The sequence below is a fragment of the Vigna unguiculata genome, chromosome 2 (genome assembly GCF_037176805.1).
Source record: "Vigna unguiculata cultivar grain cowpea cultivar isolate G323 ecotype 2 chromosome 2, ASM3717680v1, whole genome shotgun sequence".
Lineage (NCBI taxonomy): Eukaryota > Viridiplantae > Streptophyta > Magnoliopsida > Fabales > Fabaceae > Vigna > Vigna unguiculata.
Window position 1 is genome coordinate 3,053,310 of NC_140793.1, and position 17,132 is coordinate 3,070,441.

At 30.8% G+C, this 17,132-nt stretch overlaps 1 non-coding gene and 2 pseudogenes across 1 annotated transcript; 1 reads left to right on the plus strand and 2 right to left on the minus strand.

Moving 5' to 3' along the window:
• Positions 1 to 12,758: 12,758 nt before the first annotated feature.
• Positions 12,759 to 14,069, minus strand: LOC146888204 (uncharacterized; annotated as a pseudogene).
• Positions 14,070 to 14,433: 364 nt separating this feature from the next.
• LOC146888205 (uncharacterized) lies at positions 14,434 to 15,524 on the minus strand (annotated as a pseudogene).
• Positions 14,884 to 14,990, plus strand: LOC114174762 (small nucleolar RNA R71). Its single transcript, XR_003602725.1, has one exon. It is a non-coding gene; the product is annotated as a small nucleolar RNA R71 (small nucleolar RNA).
• Positions 15,525 to 17,132: the final 1,608 nt, after the last annotated feature.

Here is a 17,132-nt window from a genome sequence, read left to right on the forward strand (position 1 = left end):
CGACCACGAAAAAAAAAACGAAAAAAAAATTGAAAGAGGGAGGAGGAAGAAGATGAATAGTGTAATTAATTTACCGACGGATTTTTGATAATTACCGACGGATATTTAGGTCGGTAATTACCGACGGATATTTTCCGTCGGTAATTACCGACGGATTTTTCCGACGGATTTTTCCGTCGGTAACATGATTTCCGTCGGTAAAATTTTACAGACAAGCATTTTACTGACGAATTTTTGACCGTCGATGATCCGTCGGTAATGTTGATTTAGCGACGGATTTTGGCCATTACCGACGGATTTTGACCGTCGGTAATAATGATTTTTCTTGTAGTGTATGATTATCATGTTCCCATATTTGCCCAAAATCCGTCATGATCATGCAACACTCGGTCACAATGATAGCATCACTAATGGCCTTTTTCACACACTTATAACATCATACGTTCGAGCTAACATATATAGGTTTATATATTCAACATGGCTCAACAAGCACTACACAAACATACTCATCAATCACACATCTATATATTATATGTATATATTCACCTTTACTACTAAAATGAAAATTAATTAAAATTGAAACTCCCCTAACCTGGAATCCTTGATCTGAAATGGTTGTTGGCATGGACCTGCTCATCTCCAGAGTTGCCCTGAGTCGACCTGTCTTAGTCGTTGGCATGTGTCAACTCGTCTCGATCGTTGGTCCAGACCGACTCGTCTTGACCGTTGACCTAGACCAACATGCCTTGATTGTCAAACTATCTTGAGCGTCAGCCTAACGTACCCCATCTCGATCGTTAGCTCAGGCCGACCCATCTTTGTTGTCAGCTTGGGCCTGCCCGTTCTCGGTCGACAGATCGGGATGACCCGTCTTGGTGGTCGGTTCGGGTTAGCCTGTCGCGACTGTTGGCTCAGCTCAACCCATCTTGATTGTCGGCAGAGCTTGCCCCATCTCGACTCTCAACCTGACCCGACCAATCTCTAGTCTCGGCCTGGACTGACCCATCTCCATCGTCGGGCCGACCTACGATGACTCAGCTTGATTTTTGACTCAAACCAAGAATATTTTTTTTAAGAGTTAATTAAAATATTTTATTAGGACCAAACCTATCTTAACCTAACCCTAACCCACTTGAGAGGAAGAGACTTTGGGATATGTGACTTTTCAGTAATCCCTCATTTGGGGACTTAATGAAGTGTGGATTAAAGCTGACTAATAGACATTAGACAATTTGACACATCTGGTTGCAAATTTGATGTAAATGTTATTAATATAAAAAGTGGGAGACTTTGTATGATTAATCAATGTAATTAGTGTTCATTAGTTGGAGCAAGAATTGATGTAGTACGACTTAAAAAACGAATCGAGATTGGGAACATTGGCATTTATGTAATGGACTCCCATATTTTTAGAATTACATTTTCTATATTTATATAGGTTTATTACCTAATTTGGTTCTTTAATTTTATTCGAATTTTTAAAAAGACCCATAATTTTTCATTTGTTCAATTTAGTCCTCCAATATGTTCAATTTAGTTTTTTTCATTAAATTGACATCAACTTCGTGTCTGTATAGTGCCACGTGTCATGTTATTGTCACCTAATAGTGCTTGTTTTGAATTTAGTCCCTTTATTTGTAATTTTAATCCAATTTTGTCCTTTTTTTTTTATTAAAATGAAGCAATTTGGTCTCTCTCAAATTTGAGATCAAATAAGTAATTAAACTTAATTACAACTTATATATACATTTATTTATACATGTTAAATTTAAAAAAAAATTATATATCAGATCACTCCATCTAAATATTCAAATAATTTTATTTTTACATTTAAAAAAAATCTCTATTTAAACTTATAATATTTTAAAAATATTAAAAAATGTAAATATAAAATGACACTTGTCACATTAAAAATATTTGTCACATTAAACATTTAAAAATTACAAGTGTCACTTGACTTACATTTTTAATATTTAAAAAAATTATAAGTTTAAATAGGGAATTTTTTATGTAAAAATGTGAAAAAGAATATTTTGAATATATAGGTGGAATAATTTGATATATAAATGTTTTCAAAATATTTTAACATGTTTATATAAATTGTAATTAAGTTTAATTATTAATTTTGTCTCAAATGGAGAAGGACTTAATTGCTTCATTTTAAAAAAAGATAGGACCAAATTGGATAAAAATTATAAATAAGGGGACTAAATTGAAAACAAACACTGTCATGTGACAATAACATGGCACGTGACACTGTAGGACACAACTAGGGATGTCAACGGGACGGGTAGGGTACAGGTAGTAGCTCCCCCGTACCCTACCCGTTGGATAAATATCTGCACCGTACTCGTATCCATATCCGTCGGATATCCGTTATGTGGGTACTCGCCTAGTTTTTTCATATCCGCGGGTATTTACAAAATTATTTAAAAAATAAATATTTAATCATAAATTCAAATAAAATAAAATATATCATTGTCATAAATTTTAAATAAATTTCAAATAAACTCAAGTTTCAAATAATTATAAAAGTAAATATAAAATGACGTTCAACACAATGAAAATTCTTTAATTAGTGTTTTGATCAACAAGCCCACTTTCTCCTATTGATTCCTGAAAAATAAACAAAATAAACAAATAATAAACCTCAATTGCTACATGCCAAATATTCTTATTTTGATTCTATCATTTGACAACAAGAATACCATAAACGTCATTGTCTATAGAGGGTTTGATGTATATGCCCAATTTTAAAGAAAGGAAAGCACTACAAAAAAATTTGTTAAATACGGCGGTTATTTGGGATATAAAACAGTGGTTTTGACTGTCATATTTTGCGTGTATGGCAGGTACGGGTACCGCCATATATCTTGCCGCTACAATGAATAATATGACAGTCTTGGACGAAACGCCGCAACACCCGCCATTAAATGCATTGCGCAAATAATGACAGTTCAAATCGCCGTATTTTGTGCGCAAAATGATAGTTAAAACCGTCTTAATTTTTTTATTTTTAAATAATTATCATGCCAAATACAACACCTAGAAATGTCATTATTTGCACTATATGGATGCGTTATACGACGTTTCAACTGCCATAATTTGAATGTGATTTTTTTATATTATTTTTATGTAACCTACTTTCCATTATTATTGAACCTGTTTTCCATTAATATAATATTTTTATATTATTGAACCTGTTCTCGTGGAGACTGCTAGTGTGCCTAATTCGTTGAGGGTTTGGGCGGTGGAGGAATACGCAATGCAGTGAATACGAGGGAGAAATGGCTCGCGACTGAAGCGAAATCGAAAACCCTATTCGACACTATTCAGCAAAGCACGCGTTGTTGGTCCCCAATCTGCATGGCGAAGGAAGTCGCGAGGAACTCCACTTGCAGCGAGGAGTTGCAAGGGAGTCGATCTCCAATGTGCTGGTCTTGGTTGATGACGAGATGTTGTGGAAAGGTGGAGTGCTGGAAACGTCGAGTCGTTGTTAGGTCGCAATCAAAGTGGGAAGGAAGTCGCGACGAAGTTATGTGGAAATGTTGAGCAACGACAAAAGCTTATCTCCGGCGGTGAGGGGTTTGGAAACGACAAGGGGTTGTGGAAACGATTGTGACTTTAATGGCATGAATGAAAACATCCAGAGTTTGTAGGGTTTTGTCTTTCATTTGATAGATTTGAGAGAGTTTTATCTTGTCTCTACCATTAAAATTCAATTTTATAATTAAGTGAAAGGTGAATAAAAAAAAGTAAATAAATAAGAGGTGAATAAAAGAAATCTATAATAAAAAAAGAGGTGAATAAATAAGAGGGAAAGATGGCGCCACATGGGAAAGATGGCCGCGAGAGAAATCTATAATAAGAGTATAGCAGCGTTTGTAAATGCCATATTTTGCATACAAAATGTGGCAGTTATAAAACTGTCGTATTATGAAGCAAATTATGGCGGTTTTTCATAACCGCCATATTAAAATCGTCATATCGTCATATTTACCTCAATTTTTTGTAGTGAAGAGAAGAATGAGAAGAATGTCAAGGGATGTACTTGGAAGAATACAACGTACCAATACTTGAAGCTGGAAGAATAAAGACAAAAGACAAACACAAGATGTGCAGCTTAGAAAAAAATAGGCCAGAATTATATGAGGGTATTTGTGTGAATTAAAGTAGTATGGGTATCCACGGGTACAGATACTATGATACTCGTACCCGCCCTGTTAACATGCGGGTATCAAAAATATCTATACCCGCGGATAATGGGTATCCATTTTTAATATCCGTTTCCAACCCGTTGGGGGTTTTATCCGCGGATACCTTAAAAATAAATAAAAACTATTTTGTAATAATATTATAAAAAGTATTTCTATTTAATTTATTAAATATAATAATAAAAAAAATAATTGTAATTTTTTTATTACATATAAAAAATTAAAATATTTTTATATACTCTCTTTGTCTTTAAATCTTATACAAATCCATTCATTGTTTGTATTCTTTTCTAGTTTTTGAATAAAAAGTAAACAAAAACTTATATTCATTCTTTCTATTCATTCATCATATGTTTTCTTATGTAAGTCCCACTTCCTCTAGTAAAATATTATTTTTATAATATAATATTTATGATACACGACTTTTTAATATTTCATGTGTACTTTTTTTTTCATTTGTTAAGAATATTTGAAATATAAGAATTTGAATATATGTTATCTTCTTTTTCAAGTTCTTGTCGTGCAACTAATTTAAGTACTTTTAGTTTTTCAAAATAATTATTTATGGAAATTCTTTTTATGAACACAAAATGGAATCATGATTATTATGTGTATTTTATAATCTGTTTTTAATTATGAGTTATTTATCGCATATTTATTTTCTTATATATATATATATATATTTTTTTTTTTTTTTTGATAATTATGTTTCTTAAAGATAACTATGATGATAATATATATAAATTTTGAGTATATTATTTTGTTTCTCTCAAATTATTAGTCAAGATTCGTTATCCAGCAGGAGGGACAATTTTATAATGTGATGACTTTAATAACAGATACAAAGAGATATAATGGATTTGCTTGTCTATGTGATGAACAAAACCATACTAAACATATTGTATGTTAGACATATAATCATCGATTGTCAATAAGACCTAAATCAAAGATATTGAAATAATGAGTGAATTACTTTTGAATTTATATAAGTCTTGTAAATCTTATTTAGTTTTTTTTAAAAAAACTTTTTTGTATAACTTGAGACTCAAAAAAATCATACAAATCAACATGTCTCATGTTTATAATTAATTTATTTATATACCTATATTGTTAACATAAATAACGGTTTCAATGTACCCTTTTCACCAAACATATAAGTTCAATGAATCTAGAGTTTGAATGTACTTATGTTATCTATAGTTGTATAATTATAACGATCAACATTTGATTACTTTGGATGATTTTAGAGATAACCTACATATTTGTGTACAATGATACATTATCATTGTTGATGCCAAAGGTTGTTACATCCCAAGGTATAACACAATATGTCTAAAGCAAGTCATGTGAACCCTAACCAATTTATGGATTATATAACCGTTTGTTTTCTAGAGTTAGGTTTATGGCTTAGGGCTAAACATTAGGTGCAATTATTTTCTTTTGTCTTCTCCTAATATCCTACATAATTAATGATAAAAAAAATTAACATCATAAAATAATCTAAAATAAGACAAATATACGTAAAGAGAAATGGATCAAAAATAGACTTGTTAAGAATTTTGAAATAACCATAAATATGATTGCAGGTCAAACAATGATTATTTCAAGTATCTCTACTACTAATTGAACTTCCATTGCAGGTAAGAGGACTAGAGGAATGACATCTTTAACTTTTTCAATTGTCCTTAGTTAAATAACCTTACATATGGTTGTTAGAATAGTGTTACACAATGACGGATCTTGTCCAGTAATATTGGGGGAGCCAAAAAATGTACTCAAAATTTATATTTTTAATTATTGTCATTATACAATAAAAAATAATACATAATTTAATATAACCGTAACTAAAAAAAATCACACATAACTAAAGTATTATTTTTTTAATTCTTGAACTCATCAATAATTAAATAAAAACTAAAATTTTCAGCTATTTCTTTTAATATAAATATGAAAACCTTTCTAAATAATTAATAGGAAATTTCTCATGTAACTCGTTGAACTTTAAGAAAAGGATCTTCTAATTGAACAATATGATCATTAGTATTATGTTTCAGAATATGTAAAAAATTGAATTAGTCTTGTTTTCATCTTCACATGTAGCTTTTCTTTTATCACTTTCAAAAAATGAATTTATTATCTTATTCTTCATTAATATTTATCACAACCTAATAAAAGATTGAGAGTTCCTAAAAATGATTAAAATCAAAAAATAAGTTATTACAATCTAATAAAAAAATGATAATTCCTAAAAAAATCTATGATAATAAAGTCACAATTCAAAATCGGTTATGAAAAAACACATCATACATTACTTTTACTTTTATATTCATAAAAAATAAATATAAGACTCATGAGATAAAAGATAATGCTAACTATTAAACAAATATTTCAGGATGAAGTAAGACATGAGAATTTCCTTTTTTTTCTTCAATAGTAAAAGAGAAAAAATGAAATTAAAAGAAAAAAAAAAGTTTGTATCCAACTTTATTTTTAAAAGCGAAAAAAAAAATGTGAGAATAAGAGATAAATCTAATATGTAAAAAAACTCAAAAAGATAATAAAAAAGGATGTATCTTAATAAATATTTTTAATTTTTATTATATTTGATTTTATGTTTTATCATTTATTATTATTAAATGTTATACTTTATAAAAAATTAAAAAATACCTAATTTAATAATCATATTTTTTTTAATATAAACTACATATAATTTAAACTTTTTAAAAAACATTAAAATTTTCTAAATTACATATAATATAAAAAAATTAAACAAAATTGGGAGGGGGGCCATGGCCCCTCCTCAAAACATCTGCCATTGGTGCTACAGAATGTTTGCATGTGGAAAAAACACAAGAGGGAGGGTGAATTGGGTTCTTAATAAAAATTGTATTTTAAATTTTTTTTCGCTTCTAATATCAAAGTTCAATTAAAAGTATTTCCTTTATTTTAATAATCACAATAAAATAAAAAAAGTCGAGAAGAGAAAATTGCACAAGATATTTTATACTAGTTCGGATCAAAAGACCATACATCCAATTGTTAATCTTCTAGAAAAGGAGTTTAAATCAATCACTAAAAATAATATGATTACAAATAGGAATAAGAATAATTTATGATAGAAAGCATCTCTCTTGAAACTAGTGAGTTTTGCAAAAAATTAAACTCTCTTGGTGATCTGCTGCTTGGATTCTACGTTTTGACTATTGACCTACTAATTTAACTATTTTAAATAACATACATAAATTACAAAACTTCAACAACAAAACTACTAAAATCTTAAGTCTTTTATGTATATCTTGAATCCAAACATTTTTTAAATCTTCAACAATTTTTTATGAATCATCACACTTTTTCATAAGTCATCACCATCATCGTCAAAACTCTTTATTGAAATATATCCATCTTCTTTTTTTTGTCAACATGGTTAACCTTCCTAAATACACTATCGTAATAGTAACTAATTTGGGATAAACTTCTCTAACAAACAATTACATTAATAGAGAATTTTTAATGCATGTTTCTTCTTCTTCTCCTTTTTTATGAGCTAGAACTACTTAGATTGACTAAATTATGTTACCAAAAGATATTCATGGGCTCCAAATGTTGAGTAAACTCACTCATATGTAACTTTGTGCTTTTATTATATGTCATGAAGGTAGTATCTAGTTGCTCCATTATATCCTAACTCAAAAATCCACTAAAATAATTATGGTGAAGGAGTTTGTCTAAAACATTGTTGCATACCCGCACTTAAAACAATTGTCCCGAACACCACTAGAGCACTCTTTAATGTCAATAATAGTGGAAAATATGTTTAATGACCATGGGAATAAATATTTCTCTTGATTTATAGTCAACTAGTGAAAGTTCTATATCATATTTTTCACATGAAGACTTGTTCTAGTATATGTCACAAATTTATCTTAATTATCACCATTGTAATTATGAAAGAAAATAGATCGTTCTCTATGAAATAAAAACTCTTAAACTTAAAGTTTGCCTACAAAACAATATAAATTATAAGTGATTAACATTCAATAACATTTCAAAAGTACATTACTTGAATAAATAACATACTACAATATTATACTAAATCAAATTTTTTCTACTTCTATCACATGGTTATAATTATTACTAAACTAAAACTAAAAACGTTTGGTTAGGTTAAGACATCCAAATATCTAACAAACTGAACATGATTAGGATCTCAAGTCCTACTTTAGTCTGAGGAATTTGAATTACAAGAATTTTAAAATTGTGAATGTAGAACATGTTTCATTATGTGTAGTTCTTTAAATTTCTAATTTTATAATCAGAGTTGAACAATTACGCATACATTTTTCACGTCTTTTCACGCATAAAAGAAAACACATCTTATTAACTTTCGTTTTCTGTGTGTTTGATAACGAAAGGTGACAATATTTTTTATGCATTAGTTAAACATATCAAATTAAATTATTACAGAAACTTCTTAGGTTCAAACTTTCAAAGCAATCAATAGAAGAATATAACCTCCGTTGAACTTAAATACAAAGAGACAAAGACAAAAATAAGAAAATAAAACAAATGACATAAGTTCTCTAAATATCACATTGTTGCTATAGAATACCATATCTAATCCTTTTCATTCTTTGGGTTTCGTGCAAATTTACAAATTGTAGAATCTTTAGAGTAGTTCCATTCCACTTAAAGGATTGTTCTAATGAGAGTTGACAATAACACCACGTGATATAAAGTTTGATAGATTGACCAACGTAAATTATTCTATATAAAATAGTATGTTATGCATCATTATTAATATTGACACATTTTAAGTAAGTTGGGACTCAAATATTTATCAATAATAAGATAGGATGATAAAATAGATTATGTTTAGCATACCACTAATTTAGTATCATGAGTTGGCTTTTTGAGTTTATTTGTCTCGATTAGTACATTGGTTGTTTTTTAATTGAAAAGAAATGATTAATTTTTATTATTTTATTATATATAAAATGTAAATATATAATATATTAATTTATAATTTGGATTATGAATATCTATATTAAGTTTTAATTATTAATTATAATAAAATAATTTAACATATTTCAAAGGTTTTCCTTGACTTTGTCCGTGTTAAGAAACAATTCAAAATGCCTCGACTTTTTTAGAATAGGTCCGAGTCAAATAGCAATGATTCAAAACACTTTACACTATTTTGGAAACCTAAGGACTCAATCGTATGGATATGTAAAATACATAATTTCCTATCCTAATAGGAAAAGGGGGAACGGATGGACATGATTATCTTTTTAATTTATTGCATTAATTATTAAGGACTTATAAAATATTCAATGATTAAGGGTTTTTATCTATGATGCATAGATACGATACATGTATCATATAAGACATGTATCCAATACGTTAATACATTTATTTTGAAAATAATAGGATACAATACATTATTTATTTATGTATATTAAAAAGTGTACATAATTATTAAAAATATTAAAAATATATAATTATGGTTGTGAGAATCCAAATTAAAATCATATGTATCGAAATTGTGAACATAAAAATTATAAGCTATTATCATCATAAAGAGAGCTTGAAATTACAATTTAGCTCCATTGGGAAACCTAAAAATGGCATTCAATTCAGAAAACTCAAGGGTATAATTATTGTTATGCAATCGTGTTGGGAATAGTCCAAGTGTGAGTCAAAGTCTCACATTGGATAGAACAGACAAAGTTAAATACTATATAAGAATAAAGGCCTATAACACCATTGTCTTAAGGTTTTGGGGTTAAAGTGGTGTCAAAGGTCTTATATGTGTAAGACTAATGTCATATAACCATATGGAACCACAATCTCTCAATGACCATGACTATAACCATATGTGAAAAAAAATATATAACCCAACAGTGGTATCAGAACCGATGGTTCAGAGTGACTAACCGCATAACCATAACCAAAAAAGGGGTCACCTAAGTGACTGACCGCATAAATATATCATAAGAAAAAAAAAACAAGGGACTCACCCTTGAGGGAAAATTGTTGGGAATAGTCCAAGTGTGAGTCAAAGTCCCACATTGGATAGAACAAGCAAAGTTAAACACTATATAAGAATAAAGAACCATAACACCATTGCCTTAAGGTTTTGGAGTAAAAGTGGTGTCAAATGTCTTATAAGTGTAAGACTAATGTTATATAACCATATGGAACCACAATCTCCCAATGACTATGAATATAACCCATATGAGAAAAATATATATAACCCAACAAATCGAAACGTAACCCACCCCTTTATGTAATTCTTTCCTTGTAAAATTTTTATGATCACAAAAATAAGGAATTCAATTGTGATTCTCTCATAAGCAGGGTTTTTCAAGTTGACAAAAGTGGTCCAACCAATTTTACGCAACATCCAAGTTATTTCTTCTAACATGCCCAATGTGCTCAAAGTGCTTTCATCCATGTAGCGTGTAGGTAGAATCACTCTCTTAATCAAACAATCGTACCTCTATTTTGTTCTTAATTCTGGAAAATAATACCATGGGCATTGTCGTCAAAGAAAGAAGAAGAATGAGGACGTCTTCCTATGCTGGTGGATGTCCCTATTGTCGGATATGGTGTTGGATCAACATGAATAGATGCAGGAATGGCTTGGTGGTGCGAGCTTTGAATAGGACAAGCGGAGGCATGGTTACTGGTCGGACAAAGCGACAACTTGAGTGTCGCATTGTTGTCAGCATTAAAGCTTGGCTTGTGCAGTGATAGAGCAGCTAATTGGGAGTGTAACACTAAGAACCGTGAGAAACACTTAGGGTTGTGAAAAACTAGTTTCCCTTCCTCCATTTTAAATTTTAGTTTGTTTTATTTATTTTACTTTTTTAACTTGTGAAATTGACCAACATTTCTCCAGTAACCAAATGCATTGAATGTCACCATAGAAACCGAAGAAAAAACTTTCATATCCTCTTTAAGTCTATCACTCAAAAATTTTGTTCCTTAACTGTCATAGTGTTAAGATTTCTTGTGTAGTGTGTGAATTTCCCAAACAAATAACCATGAAACAAATATCCGCTATGTGCTTCACAAAGTATTAGTGAATAAACTTAGAACTTGAGTTAAGATGACAGATTCCCATTGTAATTATTATGTTATGCAAATGCAACAAACAAAATGACATGCAAATGACCCTCCCAAGCTTAGTTGTTTAAGTTTTCCCCAACATAAACAAAATAAATAAGAGTAGAAGGGATAAAACTCACAAAATTACTTGTGATGGGAGCAGAACAAGGTTATAGTCTTCTGGAGCAATTGTTCCACACATTGTTGATGAAGGAGTTGAGTATCTTGGAACTACCCGAACTCATTGTAATGGCGTTGTTGTTGAATGTGGAGCTTAGCAAGTGATTGATTGGTACGAGCAAACATTTCAACATGAGAATCCAAAGGAATAAATGGAATTTTAAAGGTGGAAAAAGGTTGGGAGGAGAGGTATTATGGGAGTCAGATGTCGAAAATGTTTTTTACCATGCACAATAGTGAATTTCGGGTTAGGAAGAGGTTGGGGTGACATGCCCTCAATAGAACTCATTACCAAACAATAGTGACCATCTCGTTTAGCAAACATGCCATTATTTATTAACATATCCAGATCAATACGAGACATCCTTGATATTGGCTTGTCATTCTCCAATGGAATGTTGAAATGTAGGAAATAATAGTAATCAAACCACCAATTGCTATGTGTCCTGATGAAGCTTTCCCTACCTTAGTGAGTTGGCAAGCAAACCAAGAACCTGAGTCTAAGTGAACATCAATTACCATACCCCAAAAAAATAATAAAAATAATAATACCAACAAGTGAAATGGACACCCCTTTGAGACTTTAAGTTACTGGGGAAAAAGGCACTCCTTTGAGACGAGTGTGGCAAGTGCAAAGCATTTAAAGGGAAGATCCATGCTTAGTTGGTAGGTAAGTGTCTTCTACACTAGAAACTTAAGAAGAATCTTTTATAAAGAGAAGTTAAAGTTCAAAGATTATATTCCTTAATGTCTTGTGTCTTACATCATTTAGTCAGTTGCACTTAGGGACCCAACAAATGTAGAATATATGCTTCCAGATTTAAGATTAGATTATATGTTTCCAGCCAAAAAAGCTCCTCATTTTGTGTGCAGTATCATTATGTTTTTATTAAATTTTCTTTGCTTGAGGACAAGCAAAAGTTTAAGCTTAAGATAATTTGATCAGTAGATAAAATGTCATTGCATTCATGCATTAGTTTAGGCTATTTTCATATATTTTTCATTATTGCAATGATTTCATTATGAATTACTTGTTTCGGATCATATATTTTGGTTTATGCATTGTTCTTATAAACAAGTGTTTTAAGGTGTGCAATCATAGTTTAGAGGGAATTGGTGTCAAAAGTGAATTATTCAAATAAGCAAATTCGACAGGTGACTAGTGGATTTTTCCACAACTTATGGATTTGCCTAAGAATGCAAGACTCAAACCAGTGAATTCCACAAGTCACTAGTGAATTTTTTCACAACCTATGGATTTGACTTCAAAGATGTAGGATTCAAAACCAGTGAGTTCCACAAGTGACTTGTTGATTTTTCCATAACTTGTGGATTTGGCTCCATAATGTAAAATGGAAACCAATGAGTTCCATGGGTGGCCTATGGATTTTTCAGCGAGCAATTTTAATATTACATTGACTGACAAGGATTAAAAAGAAAAAAAAGGAAAAATAAGGGGAAGTGGTTTGGGGAGAGAGGTAACCATCTCAACAAAAAGGAGGAAATGTGGGAAACCATAAAAAGGAGGATCTTCTGCCATGTTAAGGACCACAAAATTAGCTAGAAAGATAAATTTATCAATCTTTACTAAGACATCTTTCACTACTCCATAGGGATAAGTCATTGAACGGTTTGCTAATTGGAGAGTTATCATAATAGGTTTCACTCTTCAATACCCAACCTTTTAAAAAGGGAGAAAGGCATCAAGTTGATGCTTGCTCCAAGGTCACACAATGACTTGCTCACCATTATATTTCCAATCTCACATGGAATGACAAAGCTTCCTGGATCCTTCGACTTATGAGGTAATTTTTGTTGAATTATTGCATTGCACTCTTCCGTGAGCATTATGGTTTCATCTTCTTGAAGCTTCCTTATTATAAAAAACAAGTCCTTCATAAATTTAGCAGAGCTTGACATCTACTCCAATGCATTAACAAACAAAATATTAATGTGGAGCTTCTTAAAGACCTCAAGAAATCTTTTAAGTTGCTTCTCTAGTTCTTTCTTCTACAACCATTGAGCGAATGGAATAATAGGAACATATTCTCTCATTTTACCCTTTACACTCTCTTGAATTTTATCTCTCTCATTCTTTTCCTCATAATTTTTTTGATCATTTTTTCACTCTCTTTCACCATCTCATCTCCTCTTTCTTTTTTCTCACTTCCCATGTCACTCCTTTTCTCATTCTCTAACAACCTTCCAATCCTCATTTGAATTGCCTTACATTGTTCCCTTGGGTTTGGAATAGTGTGACTAGGAAATGTTTCAGGAGATCTCTATGAGAGTTGTCGTGAAAGTTGACAAATTTGATTCTCCAAATTTCTGATTGAAGATTCCTGGTTCTTGAATTAGTCTTTTTCTCATTCATGGTTCTTTCTAATTGAAGTTTCTGATTAAGCGAGATCAGTTTAGCTTAAGCGAGAACTCGCAAAAACCTGTTGTGTTCCCTGTTTGTAATCTTGCCCAAGCGAGAATTTCTAGCTTAAGCGAGAATTGCTGTAAAATTTTAATTCCTTAATTTCACTTGTGGGTTGATTCAATTACTCTTAAAAGCATGAATCTGTGATTATGTATGTTTCATATTTATTTATGATATGTGCATAGCTCACCTTATCTGTTTGTGTGTGGCGATGATCGGGTAATTTATTATCCGAGAGCTGATGATGTTACAGGTGAGCCAGGAGACGCTTAGTGGCGGAGAGGGGGGTCAGTGCACGAGGGGATTTATACTATTTTTGTTTTAATTTATATGTAATCTGATTACAGTTTCATGGATTTGGATTTTAATTGTAAAGGCGGATTTTGTGTTATTTTGTCTATTAATATTTTATTGTGAAGGTTTAAAGTTGAAATTTCCCGTGATTTTTGGGAAATTATTTCATTAATAAATGAGGTATTTATATAAATTGTTGTTTATTATTTATTTTAAGTAATATTCTACTGGGATGTTACAATAATTGTTAAAATGCTGATTCTGTTGTTGGCCCACTGCATTCACTTGCGCCTCTTGTTGAGTGACTTGACATTCACCATTTTGATGCATTCCTCAACAGAAAAACATACTAGAGAATTTACATTAACAACTTTTGCTTGCATATTGTCCAACTTCTTAGTTAACTAGGTAATTTATTGTGTTAACAACTTGTTTTGGGCTAGAATAACATCCAAAGTATTTACCTCTAACACTCCACCTTTTCTATTTTGACAGTCAAATTGCATGTTCACAATATTATTTGCCATTAATTCAAGAGTCTCTAAAGCTTCTTATGGTGTTTTCAAATTACACGGTCATCCACTTGTTGCATCCAAAATTACTTTAAAAGAGGGTGTAAGGCCATTATAGAATATCTGGACTTGTAACCAATTTGGTAAAGCATGATGTGGACATTTCCTCAATAGCTCCTTATACCTTTCCCAAGCCTCATGTAGAGATTTAGTTTCTTGTTGCATAAAAGTAGTGATTTCATTTCTCATTCTAGTTGACTTAGATGAAGGAAAGTATTTTTTTTCACAAATTTTGTTGCCATATCCTCCCATGTAGAAATATTCCCTTGAGGTTGTGTTTTGAAGCCAAATTTTAGCTTTATCTTGTAATGAGAAAGGAAAAGCCTCAAGCGGATTGCTTCATCTGAAACTCCATTAATATTCAAGGTATCACAAATGGCCAGAAAATTCTCCAAATGAGAATTGGGATCCTCTGAAATTGTACATCCAAATTAATTTTGTTGGATGACTTGTAACAATGCGGGCTTGATTTCAAAATTGTTGGCTTGAATAGGAGTTCTCGCAATGCTCCCTTAGTAATTATTATTATTTGGCATAGAATAATCAAGAAGAGTCCTTGTAACAGGTGGTTCTCATTCTGTCATTGTTGATATATGCTCTTTCTTATCAATTGGTGTCTCTGCTTTTCTTCTTTGTCTCTTCTTTCTTGCGGTACTCCTATTACGTCTAGTGCATTCAATTTCTAAAGTTAAAAAACAATTCTTTTGTTGCAAGTGTACCTCGCATAAACAACTTAGAGATACAAAATTCTAACAATAGAAATTATGCGATAACATAAGGGAAAAAATAAAGATAATCAAAACAAAAAGAATAAACTAGAAAGAATTTTTTTTTACTCCCTAAAATTTAAAACTCAAATTTTAAGCCAATTAGATCACTAAATCAACAGGAAAATCGATCCCTGACAACAATGCCAAAAACTTGATAAACGTTAGGCAAGTGCACCAATCGTCAACATAGTTATAAAATATCGTCTTTTGGGATTGAATTCGTTGAATACTAGATTCCTAATTTATGTAATTTTGAGAAATTGAAAATGAGATATAAAATGTTAAACAAAGAAATATAACAAAAACTTTAATCAATATAAGAAATGTCAAAGAATTGATTTCATATCCTTTCCTATATAATTCTACTCCTTTCAATTGATGCAAGAAATGTAATTATCCACTTGAGTTTATTTAGAGCTATTTTAGCCCTAATCCCTTAGATAGGCAAACCTATTCATTGAATTTGAACCCCCAATCCCTTAGGTAAGTTACAAAAATTCAATAGAATCATGAAGATTAATAATAATCTCTATTGCCAACTAATTAGATATGCATAATCTCCCAATTGTGACAAAATCCTAATTTGTTCTATCTATAATCACAAACAATCTACAATTTCCCAATTGTGAAATTGCTTATAGAATAAACAATAGAACAATAAATAGAACACTAAGATAAATCATATTAATAAAACATCAAATGTCAAGGACTAAGAACTATAATCTAGAGTATTACATCAATCCTCTAACAAAAAGATAAAATTAGTTCTATATAATGTAGAAAATGTGAAAAAGCTAAAAACTAGAAGAGGAGGATGAAAATGGAAAAAAATTCCCCTTTTAATGTTTTCCCATGTTTCCTCCTTTTGCTGAGGTGGTTACCTCTTTCCCCTAACTACTTCCCCTTTTTTTATCCTTTTTTTTTGTTTTTAATCCTTGTTAGTCTATGTAATATTAAAATCACTTACTGAAAAATCCATACGTTATGGAAAAATTCATAGGTCATTTGTGGAACTTATTGGTTTGCATTCTATATTTTGGAGCCAAATCCACAAGTTGTGGAAAATTCCGCTAGTGACCTATGGAATTCACTAGTTTATTCTGAGTTGAATCCACAGGTTGTGGAAAAATCCACTAGTCACCTGTGGAACTTGCTAATTTGAGTTCCTTTTTTGACACCAACTCCCTCCAAACTATGATTGCAAACCTTAAAACATTTGTTTACAAGAACAATGCAGAAACTAAAAAATGTATGATCTGAAACATATAATGCATAATGAAATCATTCCAATAGTGCAAAAATATATGAAAATAGCCTAAACTAATGCATGAATGCAACGACATTTTATTTGCTCATCAATATTTTATGCCTTGTTTTAAAGTTAAGGTATTGAAAGATTCAAAACCTTCTAAGACTTTGATATTGTTGACAAATGGACTGAAATTTGGTGTTCGATGTTGTATACATTACGAAAATAATAGTTGCACATTCTATATGAATTCTTTGGACGAGAAAAATACAATACAAAATAGTGGAGTCAGCCTTGAAACTAAGTCACTACAAT